The 19,586-nt window shown below is 57.3% G+C and overlaps 1 protein-coding gene across 1 annotated transcript in view; it reads right to left on the bottom strand.

The window, feature by feature from the left end:
• Positions 1 to 18,384, bottom strand: part of LOC101544915 (NADPH--cytochrome P450 reductase) — a 39,449-nt gene extending 21,065 nt beyond the window's left edge. The window contains exon 1 of the mRNA XM_004620850.2: positions 18,261 to 18,384. The gene's annotated coding sequence lies outside the window, so the exon portion shown is untranslated. The remainder of the gene's footprint in view (positions 1 to 18,260) is intronic.
• Between the last annotated feature and the right edge of the window lie 1,202 nt (positions 18,385 to 19,586).

Consider the following 19,586-nt stretch of genomic DNA (forward strand, 5'->3'; position numbering starts at 1 on the left):
GGCCAAGCCCACGGGGGCTGGAGGGAACGTCTCTGGGTTTTGTCCTGTTCGGGATTCGCGCGCTTCACCTGGACGTGCAGGGCCGTGGCCTTTCCTTAGCCACGCTCCTTAACACTGCCCGCCTCCCCGCCCGCCCGCGTGACCGTAGCGCTGCAGCCCCGGTCACTCTGACAGCGCTGCTGCCAGCTCGCCTCCCGGCCGCCACCCTGCCCAGGGCCGCTCGCTGAGCGCCACTTGCCCAGCTGCCCATTTCCAGGCAGCCGCCGGTGGCCGCTCTCCAGCAGTGCCCCTCGGGGCTGGCCCCTGGGCTGCCTCTACCCAGCTTCTCTCTGGCCCCTGTGCGAGCTGCGGTCACCCACTAACCCTGAGCCCGGCTCTCGGGACAGGGTTGACCGCCGCCACCGAGCCCGGGGGAGGCCAGGCGAGCTCGGAGGGACACTGGGAATGGGGCCCCGCGGGCCGTCACCGGGCGGGGCTGCAGCAACGACGGGCACCCCCCGGCCCCAAGAGATGGAGGCAAGAGAAACTCCAGACCCTGGGGGCGGCACTGGGCTCAGGAAGGAAAGAGCAGGAGCCACGGACTCGGGGGGTCTCGAGGCGGGGGCTGAGCTGCTGTGTGGACGGGAGCAGCACAGCAGAGGCGAGACTTTTGGGGAGGGGGCTCCCCAAGGGGTGTTCAGGGGGCCGGGTCAGACTCCTGAGGATTCTCAGCTAGGACTCCTGGTGGTCCAGTAGGGGGAGCCGAGAATGAGGGCTCCGGGGAAGGGGGGCTGGAAGGGCGAGTGCCCCCCACCCCCACCCCAGAGCCGAGACCTTGACAGGCGCCTGGGAGCCGGCGCAGGCTTCGCTCAAAGTGGGGCCCTGTAAGGTCCCCAGGAATATCCACCTCCCAAAGTAAATGACTTAAAATAAAGATATGAGACCGAGGGCCTTGGTGGCGACCCCAGAGAGCGGCGTCAGCAGGGCCCGTGGTGTGCATGGTGGCGGGGGACAGACAGGTGGCAGTTTCCCATCTCAGTGGGGCCCCGTCCACCCCACCCAGCTCCATGTGCGGGGCACCGGCTGCTCCCCTGAGCCCTGGGAGCGATGCCCAGGCAGGTAGGGGTGTTGTTCTTGAAGTGTCCCACTTGAGTGGCAGCCTTGATCCTCGCTGGGCGTGAGGGAGGAAGAGAAAGGAACGTGCCGGGCACAGGCCTGTTCCCACAGCAGCAGCAAGCGCGGGCGGAGGCCTGGGGGCTGCCAGAACTGGGCGGGGACCGCACCCTCTGGTCCCGACTTGCATAAGTCTGTGGTGGGGTCAGTCAACCCCCTCCTGGGGACCTGAGGGGGTGGGAAGGGGCCATCCTAGGACAACGAGCACGGCTCCCCAAAGGCAGCCCGGCCTCCCCAAAGGCAGCCCGGCCTCCCCAAAGCCAACCCAGCCTCCGCAGAGCCAGCATGACCTCCCCAAAGCCAGCATGACCTCCCCAAAGCCAGCCCGGCCTCCACAGAGCCAGCCCGGCCTCCCCAAAGCCAGCCCGGCCTCCGCAAAGCCAGCCCGGCCTCCCCAAAGCCAACCTGGCCTCCGCAAAGCCAGCCCGGCCTCCCCAAAGCCAACCCGGCCTCCGCAAAGCCAGCCCGGCCTCCCCAAAGCCAACCCAAATTCTCCAAAGCCAGCCCGGCCTCCCCAAAGCCAGCCTGGCCTCCCCAAAGCCAGCCCAAATTCTCCAAAGCCAGCCCGGCCTCCCCAAAGCCAGCCCGAACTCCCCAAAGCCAACCCAGCCTCCCCAGAGCCAGCCTGGCGTCCCCAGAGCCAGTGTGCATCAGGGGCCCAGCCCTGGCTTGTTCCCAGGAGGGAACCCCCCCTGAGAAACAGCGGCTGAGGAGAGCTGGCCTGACGCCAAGGGGGGACCCAGGCAGCAGGTCCGGGCAGGTGAGAATCAGGGCTGGCGCTACGGTCCCGCACGCACTGCACGGGTGTCGGCCCTCAGTGGAAGGCAGGGACTGATGTAGCGACGGAGGGGGCGGTCACACTTCTGGGGTGTCTGAGCTGCTCCCCACAGCAGTGACACTGACTCGGACCCGCCTCCTGGGCCTCACAGCTGAGAGGGACAGTCCTGACCACGGCGCCTCAGACGGGACGTGTTTCTCTCTCTGAACACCCCCAACCTTCTGAGATGGGGAGACCCTGGCTCCATGCAGGCACCACACGGTCCCTCTCAGCCACCCCCTAAGTTACCCCCAAGCACCGAGCCAGGAGTACCTCCTGAGCATGCCTGGTGTGGCCTCAAAACAACCACAAAATTGTCCACCCAGCCTCCGCGAGATTCGCATTTTTAGACTTCTAATACGTAAGCGGTCGCCAGCTACACTGATCTCTGGCCAGGCTGGGAAGGAAAGAGAAAAGAGGATGATTAACTAGCTCCAGGTCGGACGGATATCTCATTCGGTTTGTTCAATTCTTCAGCTCTTCTGGGGAATTAACAAATGGCAAATCTGGAGCGTTCTCAGAAAGAAATCCAACTAGCAGCTAGAACCTTTACTGAAAATCGAGGTCCCAAGGGCGACAACATCATCAGTGAATCCCAGCACTCAGAAGAAATGACACTGATCCTACCAGACTCAGAAAACAGACAGGGGGCCAGAGCAATAGTACAACGGGTAGGGCATTTGCTGTGCACGTGGCTGACCTGGGTTCAATCCCCTGCTGAGCCCCCAAGCACTGCCAGGAATGATTCCTGAGTGCAGAGCCAGGAGTAAGCCCCAAATATTGCCAGGTATAACCCAAAAAGTGAAAGAGAAGAAAGAAAGAAAGAAAGAAAGAAAGAAAGAAAGAAAGAAAGAAAGAAAGAAAGAAAGAAAGAGAAAGAGAGAGAGAGAAAGAAAGGAAGGAAGGAGAGAAAGAGGGAGAGAAAGAAAGAAAGAAAGAAAGAAAGAAAGAAAGAAAGAAAGAAAGAAAGAAAGAAAGAAAGAAAGAAAGAAAGAAAGGGAGGGAGGAAGAGAGGGAGGGAGGAAGAGAGGGAGGGAGGAAGGGAGGGAGGGAGGAAGGGAGAAAGGAAGGGGACAGGATGACCCAGCTCGCCTTCTGAGGACCGCGGGGTCACCGTCAGAACACAGCCCTAGGGTCTTATTTCGATGTGGTGCTGCGGATCCAAATCCAAAGCCTCCCACACATGAAGTGCTGTGTCCTACTGCTGACCCATGGCCCTGGCTCCCAAAAATCTATTTTTTCTATCTATTTTCTCAAAGTGAAATGCGCCCAGGCCCTCAGGTCCAGTGATTATCATCTTGGAATGTGCCTCTTGCTGGCCCTGGGCAGCACAGCGTGTACCAGTCCCGAGCTGCATGTTTATGTTTTCTATTCCCATCAGCGGAACGCACTTAAGCTGCCAACGCGCATTACATAAAAAGGAAAGAAAATCCAAACGGTTTATATGGTCATTAGGAAACCATTCATAAAATCAAAGCATTCTGTCTTTCTCCAGAAAACAAATGCAGAAGACAGGAATAATTGGAGTGATTTCCTCTAGGGAGCAGCTTTTCAAATTTTTGTTTTGTTTTGGCTGTTTTTCGTTTTGTGGCCACACCCGGCTGTGCTCAGGGATTACTCCTGGCTCTGCGCTCAGGGATCACTCCCAGCGAGGTACAGGGGCCAATATGGGGTGCCAGGAATCGAACCTGGGTTGGCCAAGTACAAGACCAGTGCCTTCCCCCACTGTTCTCTTTCCAGCCCCAGAGAAGCCTTAACAAGGGGCCTTGTCCTTTTGTGGCACAGTGGCTAGGCTTTGGGTGGAGTGGGGGCTATGGGGCCACCCCGGCAGTGCTCAGAGCTTACTCCTGGCTCTGCACTCAGGTGTCACTCCTGACAGGGACTCTATGAGGTGCCAGGGATTGAGCCCAGGTTGGCCACGTGCAAAGCCAGTGCCCTCTCCACTGTCCTATCGCCCCGGCCCCCAGCCTTGGCCAGTCTCTGTCACATGAAAAAATGAAGGACCATTCTGCTGGCTGGCTTTGTCACGGCAGAAGAAAGGCGCTGTGGGGGTGGAAAGAGCACGGCAGCGCTGCAAACACACACAGAGGGTGTGTGTGTGTGTGTGTGTGTGTGTGTGTGTGTGTGCGCGCGAGTGTGCGTGCATGAGTGTCTCTGCCACACCAGGGAATGTGCAAGAGCAAGTCCGGGGCTCCTATGTCCAGGGCTGCTCCTGGCACTGGTCAGGGGATGCCCTCTAGCGAGCCGCTCTGCCCAGGAGACCCAGGCAACAAGGTGCTGGCCTGCACCCAGATCTTGCGGGTCTGGGCTGTGGAGCCACACAGACGGTGCTCCGGGGACTCTGCTCAGGACCCCGCCGAGTCCGCTGTACCCCACTGGGCCTCAGATGGGTTTCCAAATCCCCTTTTTCATCGGAAGGGAGCTGGCGGACTCTGGAACTGGACGGAAATGGGGTGGGTGTGGGGACCCTGGCTCTACTGAGACGGACCGGGGTTCCAAGAATGATGGGAACATGTCGAAACACAAAGGAGTCCACTCCCCGGGCTCCTCGGGGATTCCCGGTGGCCGACTCCCAGGCAACCTGAGCACCAAGACTTTTTGGAGTCGGAGTGACAAGACAGCGGGGAGGGCGCTTGCCTTGTACGTGGCAGACCCGGGTCTGACCCCTGGCATCCCAAGAGGTTCTCTGAGCATCTCCAGGAGTGATTCCTGAGGCAGAGCCAGGTGTGGCCCAAACATCAAAATAAATACATAAAGATTATTCCTGTCAATAAATAAATAAATGCCTTTAGAACCGAAAGAATAATAAGTAACAGGTTGACGCAGACACAGGCCCAGTGGGAAGTTCTGCGCAGAGCAGGGCCAGCTGTGTGAGGGGAGGGAGCGGGCTCTCAGAGAAGCAGCGACTGGCGACAACCACCGGACAAGGGTTTCAGACAAGAGCCAAAGCCCCAGCCTGGCTCCACCGGGGGTACCGGGTCGCAGCAGAGCAATGCCAGACGGTGACAGCGTCCGTCCCAGGCTGCCACTCTCGCTCTCGGCGCACAGTGCCCCCTCGGGGAGGGATATCCTGCCCCAAACTTGACCCGGAGCCCCATCCCCGAGGGAACAGAAGTCGCGCCCAAGTGAGGGATGTTGCCCAGACTCTGGGGAAAAGACGAAGAAGAGAGGGACGGGGAAGGGACCCGTGGCCAGAGGGAACCAGAGAATGGCCATACTGGAACGGGCCCGGACCTGGAGAGTCCGAACACGCCGAGCGACGGCACAGGGCGTCACGAGCACGGGAAGGGACACGGCACTGGCTCTGAACGTGTCTGCTGTGGCTGCGCCCCTCTCCCCTTGATCCCCGGCATCACCAGGGTCCCCTGAGCACAGAACCAGGAGTAAGTCCCAAGCACCACCAGGTGTGGCCCAAACACAAGAAAGACAAAAGGGAAATGTCCTTAAATTTGAGAGACAGAAAGGAAGGTGGCACTGTTTTTGTCGCTTACTGAAAATCTGCAAGTATTTCAAAATGAAGCTTACAAACCGTTCCAGACACAGCCCGAGGGGCTGAGCTCACACTGTGCGAGTGGGAGGCCCAGTTCAATGCCCAGCGACACGTCGGGGGTGGGGGCGACCCCTGAGCACTGCAGGGCAACCCCTGAGCACAGAGCCAGGAGGAGCCCCGAGGTAATGCTCGGTGCAGCCCCAAGGCAAAAACAAAAAATGCACATCCACTGAAGAAAATGTGAAAAATTAAAAAACAATCAATAACCATAAAACGGAATCCAAGTGCTCACCACTTATTTCTGTCCCACCCCTTATTCCATGCTTATTAGAAAATACATCTAATGTCAGAGGAATGGAATGACCCACCTAGCCGCCGTGTCTGGCTCTGGCCCCTGGCCCCCAGGACCATGTACGCAAGGGTTGAGCCCATACGCAGCCGTCTGACTGCCCAGCATCAGTGGACCATCCACATGGGCTGTCTTTACACACTTCCCTGGCCCTTAAGGAAGAACCAGGCTTCTTCTTGTTTTTTTTGCTTTTTGGGTCACACCTGGCGATGCACAGGGTCACTCCTGGCCACGCACTCAGGAATTACCCCTGGCGGTGCTCAGGGGACCCTATGGGATGCTGGGGATCGAACCTGGGTCGGCTATATGCAAGGTAAACGCCCTCCCCTCTGTGCTATTCCTGCAGCCCTGAACCAGACTTCTTAAAGAGACTGGGACTGGGGCTGGGACAAGGGAAGCCAGGGAAGGGCCTAAAGCACCTTGTGGTGTGACCACCGGAGGGAGTGCTTGGGAAAACTGGGCTCCCGAGAGTGGGGCTCCCTCAGGCGTAGGCAACACCCGAGCCGGACAGTCACTGCTGACTGGGGTGCAGTGGGGCGCCCACCTCGAGAGGCGTTTGACAGCAGAGACCACGGAGAGCGAAACTGCCCATGGCACCAGTCAGGAAGCGCCACGCTGCTCTGAGCACGCCACTCTGCTCCCAGACACTCGGTCGCATCACCCCAAAGGAAAAGCGGTTCCTGACATCTGTCCAGCCAAGAGTCCCCCTTCCCTCTGTCCGGGGACAGTCAGAGCTGACCAGGATTGTTTAAGATTAGGGACATACCGTGCAAATATGCGACCTCTTCTGCAGAATGGATTCAAAATTTGTTTGTTTTGCTCTTTGGAGGGAAAGAGGGAGGGGACACACCTGGCAGTGCTGCGGGGGCTAGTCCCCACTCGGTGCTAAAGGTAGCGTCCAGTGGGGCTAGTCCCCACTCGGTGCTAAAGGTAGCGTCCAGTGGGGCTAGTTCCCACTCGGTGCTAAAGGTAGTGTCCAGTGGTGTGGGGGACCCACGCAGCGCCCAAAGCTCCGGTCCACTTCACGAACACACCTCTGATGGACCCCCTGGCCAGCGGAGGGCCTGTGCACTGTTTCCTCTGGGGGTTTGTGATCAATAATGCTATGCGATGATGTGCCAATCACTTGAGCACCTGTTTGCAGTTCTCTTGGGTGTTTGACAAGTAGATCTGCTGGTCACTCTTTGCGTAAAGAATTTAGGAAATGCCAAACTTTTCCACAGCAAATACACCCACACTGTTTACTTATTTTTGGTTTGGGGGCCACACCCAGCAGTGCTCAGGGGACCTTGCAGTGCCCGGGACAGAAGCCAGGCCTCCGGCAAGCAGATCACACAGTCCAGCCCGATTAGCAAGCCAGCCCAGTGAGCACCTCTCCAGCCCACAGTGAACTCTGCTCTCCCCACAAGACCCTCACCCACACATCATTGACTGGTTGCATTTTAAATAACCATCCCAGAGGGTAGGAAGTGGTACCGACCTCCCTAACTAAGGATGCTGCGCAGTGCATCCTATGCATGATCAGTTATACCTTCTTTGGAAAGGAATCTATTCCACAGCTGTTGCTGTGTTGTTTTGGGTTTTGTTTTGGTATGGTTTGGTCTTTCTGGCAGTGCCAGAGTTGGAGCCAGGGCCTCAATCATGTCAAGCCTACAGTTCACCACTAAGCCACATTCCCCAGTCCAATTTTAACTTTGCTCCAATTTTAACTCAGTGGTTTTGTATTTTTTATTGAGAGTTCATGTTCCCATGATACTAGGCCCTTAGAAGAGCCATCGTTGGCTAATATTTCCCCCATTATATGGGGCTGGCTTTTACTCTCTTGTTATTTTCCTTCGGGGCACAAAAGCTTTAATGAGTTTGATGTCATCCACATTTTAGCTCAGGTTACTATAACAGACTGCAGAGACTACTGAGCTGAAGTCAGAAACATCCATTTCTCATAGCACAGCAAGATGCCGGCACCTGCGGTCCAGTGCCAGGAGAGATGGGCAGTGGGCAGAGAACTCTGTCCTCCGTGCAGGCCTCACGGGCAGAGAGCACAGAGAGTAACACGCTCACTATTCTGAAACACCCGTTGATGCTCAAGGGTTACTCCTGGCTCTGCACTCAGGAATCTCTCCTGGCAGTGCCCAGGAGACCCTATGGGATGCCGAGGAGTGAACCCAAGTTGACCACTGGCCTCGTGCAAGGTAAGCACCTTATCGGCTGTACTATCACCCTGGCCCCTCTCCCGTTTCTTCTTCTCTTCTTTCTTCAATATATTTTTTAATGAATCACCGCGAGGTACAATTACAGACTTACAAGCCCACCTGTTTCTTCTAAGGACACCAATCCTAGCATGAGCTCCCCCCTCACTGTCTAAGCACCCCCAAAGTCCTGCCTAAGACCCTCAGGGTTAAGATTAAAGTTTTCAACTATCGGGGCTGGAGCAATAGCACAGTGGGTAGGGTGTCTGCCTTGCATGTGGCCGACCCGAGTTCGATTCCCAGCATCCCATATGGTCCCCTGAGCATTGCCAGGAGTGATTCCTGAGTGCAGAGCCAGGAGTAACCCCTGTGCATCGCCAGGTGTGACTCAAAAAGAAAAAAAAAAAAAGTTTTCAACTATCAATTTTAGGGGACCGCAAACATCCAGCCCGTAATTATCCACTCTTTCGCTAGTGGCTTAGTTTGGGTGTAACAACCATAAATCACCGCCAACTCCAAGGTCCTACGGGTGGATGCCTGCACAGTCTCAGGGTGGGGAGCTCTGGCTCTTACAATCAGTTCTTCATCCCTGAGCTGGTCCTTCTCCAGGGAGTGAGGCGAGGCCCAGGTTCATTCTCTGCATGTGGGTATCCCGCTCTCCCAGCGCTGCTGGCGAAAGATCACTTCCCTAGTGACCCTGGTCAGGTCAGGGACACAGCACAGCGGCAAGGCCAGGAGTTTGATCCCCCATACTACCGGGCGCCCTTTGGATCTGCCGTAGCGCTGGTGGCCCTCGAGCACTGTTGGGTGCAACTCTGGTGACCTCGGGGCGCTGAGTGCTGCCAGCTGGCACCGGGTCAGGAGTGGCCCCGTGGTCCCCAAGCATGGCAGGTGCAGTCCCCCCATAAGGAAGCACCTGATGGGTTTGTCTGGGGACTCCCAGTTCTCAGCCCTCACTTGGCTTTACGGCGCGTTGCACAATCAGGAGCTGTGCTGTCAAACTGGCGTTTCCTTTCCCGGACTGCTCTCGGCCATCTGGAGATTCTATCGATTCCAGGGAGATGCAGACCCGCCTTCCCAGTCCACCCGCAGTGCCACTGTGGTTCTGTCAGGGACTGTGTGAGTCTGGATCTCGCCTGGGGGGATAATATCACGTTCCGGGGAAGTCTTCCCACCTGCAAGCAGGAAACGCCTTCCCACCCATTTAGGAATTTCTATTTCCTCCTAGCAATGGTGTGCTATCTGCAGCCAGCAAGTTTTACGCTTCCTTGATCATTCCAGAGTTTTTCTTCTTGGTGCAATCCAAAGTTCCCTTAGCTTCCTCTTCCTCCCAGCCGAATAACGTGAGCTTAGCCACAGCATAAACAACCACAACGGGTCGTTATGGACATAATCAAAGTAAAACGGAGGAGAAAGGAGCAAGCAGCTCTTCCTTACCGTAAAATCCCCACAAATACATGTAGTGGGAGGAGGGAGAGAGAGTGAGGAGAAAGGAGAGAGGGGAGAGAGAGAGAGAAAAAGAACAAGTTACATAAGACCATACACAGTAATAACGGGGACACGTTATCTCTCCCTGTCTGCTTTTTCCACTCTGGAAAAGCCCGTGTTCTCCTTGGTGGCGCCAGACCTACGAATCATGTGTTAAAATTAGTGAGCAAAAATCCCAGGAGAAACAGGATTTATGTGTTCTCAAGGCTCTCCCACAGAGAAAAACAGTCACTTTCTCAGGGACAAGGCCGGGGGGACACACGCTAAACAAAGCCCCAAGCAGCAACAATCCACCATTAATACCTGTTTCTGGAGGGATGCCCTAGCTGCGTGCCCTCACCCCAACTGTGAGGAAACGTCTCATGGCTAGGAGGCGACAGAGGAGATGTGAGCACTAAACGGAGGTGTGGCCCCCAGGGACAGAAAGGAGACACTGGCAGAAAACTCACGGCGTGCTACGAAGGGACGGAGTTTGGGTTCATGGGGTGCAGGTGGCACCCAGAGGGCAAGCCCAGCCTGCTGACTCTCAGTGCGAACAGCCTTTCTTACTTTTTTTTTTTTTGGGGGGCCACACCCGGCAATGCTCAGGGGTTACTCCTGGCTCCTGCATTCAGGAATTACTCCTGGCAGTGCTCGGGGGACTTTTTAAGGGGGTGCTGGGGACAGAACCCGTGTTGGTCACATGCAAGGCAAACACCCTCCCCGCCCCGGACTGTCCGGCCCGCTGTAGAAACAGTCTTACTGAAAGACCAGCTTTGCTCTTCCGAGCCCAGGTCCTGAACACCTCTCTCTCTCTCTGCCTTTTTTCTGTGGAGTATTCCCTTAAGCACAGGAGCGTGACGAGGCTCACGGCCTGAGCCCTGTGGCCTTTGCAGAGGCCCAGTGACCCGGTGGCCTCCTCGTCCAGGGAGGCTGGCTATGCTGCCCGCCTTTGTTTTCTGAGCTACCTTTCTTAAGCAATTTGGTTCTCTGTTTACTGTACTTCAGGTAACCTGGCTACCAGCACCTTGAGGCTTCTGGTTTTGAGGTACCAAGGGACAGACTGCACCTTCGCCACCATGGGTGTGCCCAAGACCCTCCCCCACTGTCCTTGAGTCACTTGAGTCCACCTTAGGCCCCTCCTCCACCCCTGCTACTGCTCCGTCCTCTTGGTTTCGCAATCCTAAGGCCAAGGGTTGGTCACTGCATTGCACTGTCCATTCCCGCCCCACCTGGCTTAGCCGAGCCTTCAGCACGCTCGACGCCCTGGACGCACTGAAACAGCTCAGTACGATGGAGCACCCCACCCTTCTCTTAACATGGTGAACCAGGGCTGGGGCAACAGGACAGGGGGAAGGCGCTTGCCCTGCACAAGGCTGACCTGGGTTCAACCCCCGGCATCCCGTATGATCTCCCAAGCACTGCCAAGAGTAACCCCTGAGCATCACCAGGTGTGGCCTTAAAACCAAAATAAACAAAACCATGCTGACGCACCTGCGCATGTCAAAGGTGGCTCACGCTTGGATATGGCTGAATTAACACAAACACCAACATCTGTGAGTGATGAGTCTTGGCGGACTCTGTAACAGGTTTCTGGCTCCCTGAGAGCGTGGGTCTGGAAATCCAACACACTCCAAGCCTGGCAGAGTGGCTGGAGCCAGAGTCCAGCCGGAAGGGCTCCTGCCTTGCAGGTGGCTGGCCTGAGTTCGATCCCTGGCATCCTACGGGGTCCCAACCCCCAAGACCCGCCAGAAGTGATCCCCGAGTGCAGAGCCAGGGGTAGGGTCTGAGCATTACCAGGTGTCCCAGCAGAACCCTGAAGCAACACAGGCCTTGAAGGCAGTGCGACTGTGGTTCCAAACCCCGACAGAGTCCAGCAAGGCCGGCACAGGGCCCAGGCGCTAAGGCATCCCAGTCTCAGTGCTCCGTGGCCCACATTCCGGTGATCACAGGACACAAATGCTACTAGGGCCCTGACACATGAGGCACGCACAGGTCAGCTAGGCTTCCTGGCACATAATTCATTCTAACTGTTTTGGTTTGGGGCCAACCGAGCAGCGGTGCCGGTGATGGTACGGGCCTCCTGCATGCAGGCTGCGTGCTCCAACCACTGGGCCCGCTCTCCAGCCCCACAGTCCAACCAACTGCTGCAGACAGATCTAGACAGACTCAGGCTACTTGGGGGTGGGAGAGACCCGGGTTCTTTCTCTTCCATTGTAAACTGATTTTTTGGTTATTATCGAATAAATGATCAACGGTAGGAGGAAGCGAAAATGTTTTAAGTTTCACGTACAGGTGGATAACAAAAATCCTATTGGGAGGCCCCTATCTCAGCCTCCTGTCTGCCTTTCTGGGCCCTTCCAGTGTCACATGGGAACCCACGTGGAGGCTGAGGATGAGCCGGGGCTCAGGGTGGGGAGGGTGGGTCTCCTTCAAGCTGAGACAGTGCTCTGATTCTCTGAGCCAGTTCCCCGGACCTGAGACTCTTATGTCACAAGGGCCACTTCCATGTCCTTTGTATACATAGATGGAGAAGGAAAAGAAAAAAGTATATATATAAAAAAAAAAGAAAACAAACAAAAACCCCACACAAAACAGCAAGACAGCACTAGCAGCAAGGGCTCAGAGCTCAGTCTGACGTGCGGTACCATGGACAGAGCTGAGAGCGTTTGGGGGGTGGGGGAGGACGTGTAAGGGGAGGAGGTGGGGGGTGGGGCCTGGAGCTTCCTGACCCAGAGGATGGGGCTGGGGGCCAGGCCGCCAGCAGGCAAGACCCTCCCAGAGGGCTCCAGGGAGAAGCAGAGGGAGGTGGAGGTGGGCGGGTCTCGTGACCTTTGGGGCTGGCAAAGGGTGTTATGTAAGGGGCCCGGCGACGGGCTGCGGAACACGGGTTTCTTAAACAACCGCAAACCAGAGACTGCTCTTCATGAGACCACAGAGCCCTATGGGAACAATTCCAAAGCCTGGCCAGCATCCCAGCCAAACCCAAACCCCACCTCCGAGAGCGGCCGGGCACCATTGGCTGGAGCCTGGCCTGGGCATTCTGGAACCAACAGTCCTGTTTGCAGTGAAAACCGACCCCTCGTGGGCTCCCGATACAGATACAGAGTCAATACGTCTGAGTTCAGAGGTGAGCGCAAGTTCACACGTCCCAGCTTAGCCTCAAACCTTTGCACAGGCCCGGCCTGGCCCGGAACAGGCTCTGGGGCACTTACATAAGCACCAGCGGCAACGTGGAGGGCCAAGCGGACAGGTGGGGTTGGGTGGCGGGCTGTGGGACCAGGCCGGAAGATAAAACTGCAGGAGATTAAAAACAGTGACTAAACCAAGGCAAAGTCTCTGCCGGTCAGCCCCGCCCCTGACCTGTGCGTGGGCACGCCTGTGTGTCCTGGGTGGCAGGTGCTTTCCCGGTCCCTGTGACTCGGCGGGAGGTCTCGGGGCAGCCCTTTGGCCCCCTTTGGATCCAGCTCAGCAGGAGCCGGACGCCTGAAATGGGTACAGCTGCCCCATCAGGCCCAGCTCCAGTGAATCCCCCCCACACCCACCCAAGGCTGCCTCCCCACCAGCCCACCCCGGGGGCCACCTCTCTGGTCACCCCCCAGACACATACACGACCAGGAACAGTCACCCCTGGGTTCAGGGGGGCGCTTGGAGACGGGCGCCTGAGCCCCGGGAAGGAAAGACACGTACCTCTCAGTCCCCTGACCGCACCTGCCGTGGCCTCCTCCCCAGCCCCCTCGACCCGACTCAGATGTCGCCTTTCTGGGGGAGCCTCTCATGCCCCCACGAGGGCTGGCCACCTTGGCTTCCCCTGACGCTCGCACCCTCCTCTTGGGGGTTCTCAAGTGGTGGAATGGGTCTGCTGCGGATACTTCGGCCCCGAGGCCCACACATGTGCTTTAAGTGCCATTTGTCAAGGACAAGAGTCGCCAACAACGAGGACCACTCAGGGTAGAAGCGCCACACCCAGGGAGCGGAGTTCTCTCCCCCACTTCGCTGGTGCAGAAAACAAGGACTGGGCTGGGCCAGCACCCAGCAGCGCGCCTGAATGACAGTTACCTGGCACGGGGTCACTTCTCCCTGCTGCCCACGGTCTGAATCACCAGTGGACAAAACGGCGAGCAATGGGGGTGGGGGAGCATGCCGTGTGCTGCAGCCTTTCTATAAAAACAGTCCCGGGTCGGGGCTGGAGCAATAGCACAGTGGGTAGGGCGTTTGCCTTGCACGCGGCCAACCCGGGTTCAAATCCCAGCATCCCATATGGTCCCCCGAGCACCGCCAGGAGTAATTCCTGAGTGCATGAGCCAGGAGTGACCCCTGTGCATCGCCGGGTGTGACCCAAAAAAAAAAAAAAACAAAAACAGTCCCGGGTCAAGGCCAGAGAGACAGGACAGCGGGCAGGCCCTGGCCTTGCGTGTGACTCACCTGGGTTCAATCCCAGCATCCCCAGCAACTACTTGTCAGTAGTCCCCAAGTGCAGAGCCAGGAGTAGCCCTGAGCATCACTGGGTGTGCGCCCCCCGCCCCGAAAAGAAAGGGTCACAGGGGGCTGGTGTCCTCTGTCAAACACTGAGATTTCTTTTCTTTTTTTTTTTTTTCCTTTGCTTTTTGGGTCACATCCGGCAATGCACAGGGGTTACTCCTGGTAGTGCTCAGGGCACCATATGGGATGCTGGGAATCGAACCTGGGGCCAGCAAATGCCCTACCCGCTGTGCTATCGCTTCAGCCTCACACTGAGGTTTCTTATATGCGACGCAATGTCCAGCGAGACCTACAGGACAGACGCAGAAACCCTCAAGGGCTGAGTGCAAGCAAGGAGGAACACGCAGATGAATCCGTGACTTTGTGAACTGGGAATTTTCCCTTTCAGCTCAAGAGTCCTCGGCACTCAGAAGAACCAACACCGCCGGGTAGGGGGAGGGTCCTGCGAGCAGCAGCCCCAGAGCCTGGCCGGGGATGGGGGAGGGGGGAGGACAGGCGGGAGAGCACTCCGACATCTGCCCAGGGGGCACCGAAAAACCAGCCTTCTGGGGGCACCAGAACTTGAAAAAGTGCACACAGTGGGTGCTGCACACATGGGCACACATGACACACGACACCTGACACAGGTTTCCCTGAAACCCGAGCATCGCTGCAGGGGCCATTTAGCTTTCAGCATGAGCCTTACAATTCTGAATTCACAGGGATGATTCTCCGGGCCCGCAGATACCGGGGGTTAAGGCACGTGCCTAGCACACAGCCGACCCAGGTTGGACCCTCAGCATCCCACAGGGTGCCCTGAGCTCAGTCAGGAGTGACCTCTGAGCGCAGAGCCAGAAGTCAGCCCTGAGCACCTCTGAGTGACTCACACCCCTCCCCCTAGATGATTCCTGGGCCAGGGGGATGGCCCAACAGACGGGGTCATTTGCTCTGCACGCAGGACCCCTCAGGTCCCAGTCACTGCCCAGCCGGGAGCAGCCCCCACCATCGCCAGCTCTGACTCAAAAACGAAAACCAAACCAAGATGCTCTCTGGTGGGCACGTAACAAGAGACCCTTTTTGGTTTTGGTCGTTTCGGTTTGGGAGCCACCCCTGGCTGTGCCCAGGGCTTAGTCCCGGCTCTGCGCTCAGGGATCACTCCCGAGGAGCTCAAGGGACCATGGGGGCGCAGGGCATTGACCCCAGGGCCCTCCCTGCTGAACTATGGTTCTGGCCAGAGGTGCCCTTTTTGGCTGGGAGTTTGGCTGGTCTATTGCCATTTAATCACACCACTTCTGCACACATGCTCTTCTCTGTAGGATTTTCCTCCACAGAGAGATCAAAAAAGTGCAAGCTTAGGGAGGATATTCGCTGTCCAGTTCCCGTATTTCTAGAATATACTCACTGCAGCAGAATTAAAAAAACACAAACTACATGCATTTCCCCTACCAAAAAATACAGGTTACTTAAATATTCTGTCATTTGTTAGTAACTATTTTCCTTTTAAAGGGGGTGCATCTTTCCTGCATGATGCGGGAAGACATCGTGTTAGGTAATAAATAGCAGCCCCCTAGGCCGGAGTCATAGCATAGCAGGGAAGCTCGCCCTGCACGCGGCCGACCCAGGCTGGATCCAGCATCCCATAAGATCCCCGAGCACCACCTAGAGTGATTCCTGAGTGCAGAGCCAGGAGTAACCTCTGAGCATTGCCCGGTGTGGCCCCAGAACAAAACCAAATAAAAAGCCAAATAAAGTTTACTGAGTTAAAAATGTTTGAGGGGCTAGAGAGACCATACAGCAGGTAAGGCCTTGCACACAGCTACATCAAACATGACCCAGATTCAAAGTCCCTGGCATAGCATATGGACCCCAAGGACCACCAGGGGTCACTCCCCAGCACAGAGCCCAGAAATAGCCCCTGAACACCCACCCTATGCACCCCCCATGTTGTTTTTTAATTACTTTCATGTTTGTTGATTTTTGGGAAAAGAAAAAAGTGAATAATAATAAATATTTTTATATGTGACTAAAGATATCTGGAGAATGTCCTCACAACCAGTAAGGATTTTTTTTCTGGTTTCTCACGGTAAGGGATTATGCGGGATATTCACTACATTCTATATTTTTGTAATTAAAAAAAATATTGAGCAATGAGGCATGGAGAGATAGTTATGAGGGTAAGATGCTTGCCTTGTATGTGACTGACCTGGGTTTAATCCATGGCACCCCATACGGGCCCCTCAGGAGTGATCCCTGAGAGTAAAGCCAGAGTAAGCTCTGAGCACTGCTGCGTGTGGCCCCAAAACATATAGAAAACTTATATGTATAACATATATGTGTGTATATAAGTATATATGTGTATAAATATATACACATATATGTATACATGTATACATGTGGGTGTATATATATGTATGAGCACTTAATAGTTTCGCAAACAGAAAATACACATTTTCATAAATCCGGTCATTTTTCATTTCACTCTTTCCTGCTCTTCTGTCTTAGGGCCACACCTGGCAGTGCCCTGGGATCACTCCAAGTGGGGCTTGGGGGACCCCGTGCAATACCAAGGCTCGCACACAGGCCTGCCCCGTACAAGGTAAGGGCCTTAATCCCTGTACTAGTGCTCTGGGCACTGATGTTGGTTTTGAAATGAACTGACACACACCAGGCCCAGGGTGCCAGGGTGCATGCCAGGCTGGCAGGCAAAGCCAGGACTGGAGGGTCTCCCGCCACGGGGCACGACAGGCAGCAGAGCTTAAGAGGCTTTCACGGCAAGGGGAAGGGGGCAAAACCAAGTTGCTGAGGAGCTAAATTCTTTTTTTTTAATCCCCCCCCCCATTTTTTTAACTCAATTTTTCTTTTTTTCTTCTTTTTTTTTCTCTTTCGGAGGCAGGTGGAGGGCTCACCAGGCAGAGCTCAGGGGTGCTAAGGGGTGCGGGGAAGGAACCCAGTGGACAGTGTACATGGCAGGCGCTACCACTCCCGCCCCAGAAAAGCTAAGTTCCTGCTAACCTGAAAGTTCCCTGGGTTTAACTGTCCTGACTTTAGTCCCACCGCCTCAGAACAAAGACTGATCTGACTCGGAGCCTGATTTTCAAGAGTAAGGAGAGTCACCCGAGTCACCAGCAGGTCCTGTGACTTCAGGCATCCTTGCTGGCCTGCTCAGGCCTGATGGGGCCAATCCCAGGTGCTGAAGGGTATCCCCGGGGCTCCCCTTATCTCTGCCGCCCCCGTGGTGTTTCTCCCCAGTGCCAGGAAGGACGAATCTTGGGGACCCCCTTGGGGAATCCTGGCCGCAGGTAGCCGGGAGCTGTTACTCCGGATCCTTATCCCAGAACACTTGAGGAAGCCAAAGGGGCAAAGAGTTCTCTACCTCAGGGAACATGAGCCCCCTGGCACAGTGCGATGGTGTTAGAGAAGCCCCAAGAAGGAGTGGGGGGACACCTCACCCCAGAGTCCCTGGACCATCCTCCTGCTGTCCCGTGGCCACCGCAGCCACTTGTTACAGGCAGATCCTGGGGATGCTTCAGACAGGAGCACCGGGACCGGCAGCGACCCCGGGGGGGGGGGGCACTGGAGAGGGGATCGGTAGCTGCACCCCCTGAAAGGCGCCTCCCTTCTCTTCCTGGAGCCCCCCCCACCCCCCGGAAAGGAGCTCCCACTGAAGCATCAGACCCTCCGCGTTTGGGGGTACACAAGTGGTGGCGCCCTGCTCCCGGGAAGGGGTCCACCGGCCCACATTCCAGCACCCCCCAAAGAAACGGCACCGCTGGATCACTGAGAGGTGGCCGCTCCGTCCCGAAAGGCCCCCTGCTCCAGTCCGGATGCAGAGGGGCTTGACCGCAGAGAGCAAAGGCCAAAGGCCGAGTTCCTGAACGGCACCCCGCACCTCCCCGGGGACCGCGACCTCTAACCCAGTGACCTCCCAGAACCTAAGGGTGACGTTAGTCAGGCAAAGACCAGGCGGTAGCCACCAACGCACCTGTCACCCCCCCACCACAGCCCCGGGTCGCCCCCGACGGCGCAGAGCGAGTCCTTAGCGCCGCCGCGCGCGTCCATGGCAACGGGCAGCTTCCTGCGGGGAAACTGAGGCACAGCGGCGTAGCTCGGAGATGGTGACGCCGAGGCCCAAGGGCCCTCGCCGGGGGGAAATCCTCGGCGCTCCCGAGCCGCAGCCCCAGGAGTGGGCAGGACGGTCAGGGCCGAGGCGGGAGCCGCGCAGCCCACCCACGCCCACGCCCGGCCCGGGAGCCCACCCGCCCCCGGTGCCCCGGGCACGCCGGGCCCCGAACCCCACCGCCCCGCGCCCCGGCACCCGCCGACGCGTACACTCACCGCGGGCGGCCGGGCAGCTCTCCCGAGCCCCGCGCAGGACGCAGGCCCAGATCCCCCGGCCGCTACCACCGCCTGCGCCGGCCGGGGGTGGGGGCGGGGCCGTCCGCGGCTCCGCCTCGCGCTCGCGGGCTGCGCGCGCCGCGCCCAGAGCTCGGAGGCCCCCGCGGCCCGCGCTGTTGGTACGGCCCCGGCGAAGGCCACGCCCCCGGCGGCGCCGGCCACGCCCCTCGGCGGCCGCCTGGGTCCCGCACGTCTTACTCGCGCGCTGGCGTGTCCGGGTGCCCGCCCGACCGCCAGCTCTCTCGGCCACTGCCTCGGGCCTTTGAGCCTCGGCCTCCGAGGCGGCGATCGAGCGTGCCCGCGGCGTCTTCTTCCCCACCCTCGGTCCCCTCACCTGACGATGAATGGGCAGCAGACCAGGGGTCGCCGAGGTCCTTCCCGGCGCGGGCGCGGGCGCGGGCGCGGGCGCGGGAGGACAGGATGGAATGCGGGCCGGCTCAGGTGGGGCGGGCCGGGGCCGCGCCGGTGGGCGTGGAAGTGGCGGAACAAGGACCAGACCGGAGCTGCAGGACGAGTGTGTTTGAAAACGCCAGTCTGTGGCCCGGGAGATGGCAGCGGGGTTTAAGGTGCGCCCCTGAAAATGCGCCTGATTCGGGCCGAGTCCTGACGCCGCTCTGTCCCAGAGCAGCCCCGCTCCCCAGCACCTCCGGGCTGGTCCAGGAACCGCCTGGCGGGGGCCCACTGGCAGGCGGAGAGTCGGTGGTCGCCCCTGGACCTCCTGGGCCCCGCTTGGAAGCGTACTGCCCACCCTCTACAAGAAAAAGAGAAAGAAACCCCCCTCTGCCTTCTGTGTTACAGGGTTATGAGGGTTAGGTGATGCACCCCGAGTTGCTGAAGTTTATCTCCTTTTAGTTATCTGGCCTTGGATTGTCAGCATGGCCCTCATTATTGCTTTTTATCACATTGTAACTCAGTTCTCTTCCAATCAATCCACTTACCATCATTAAAGAAACAAGAGCGATGCAAACGTCGAAGAACTTGGACAGTAGTCAAGTCAGGTCATGGGTCATTTTGGTGGCCCCAGTTTTTTAATTTTTAATGGAGGAGTACTGCTATTTATTCAGCCCCTGATTAAGCTGATTGAATTGGGCATGAACTCCACATTATGTTTTTTTAAAAAATTTTTTAAATTGGATATCCGTGAGATAGACCATTACAAAGCTGTTCATAATTGGATTTCAGTCATACAGTGACCCAGCACCCATCCCTCCAACCAGTGTACATTTCCCACCACCAATGTCCCCCATTTCCCTACCACCTTTCCCC

This window comes from Sorex araneus, chromosome 4 (assembly GCF_027595985.1).
Source record: "Sorex araneus isolate mSorAra2 chromosome 4, mSorAra2.pri, whole genome shotgun sequence".
Classification (NCBI taxonomy): Eukaryota; Metazoa; Chordata; class Mammalia; order Eulipotyphla; family Soricidae; genus Sorex; species Sorex araneus.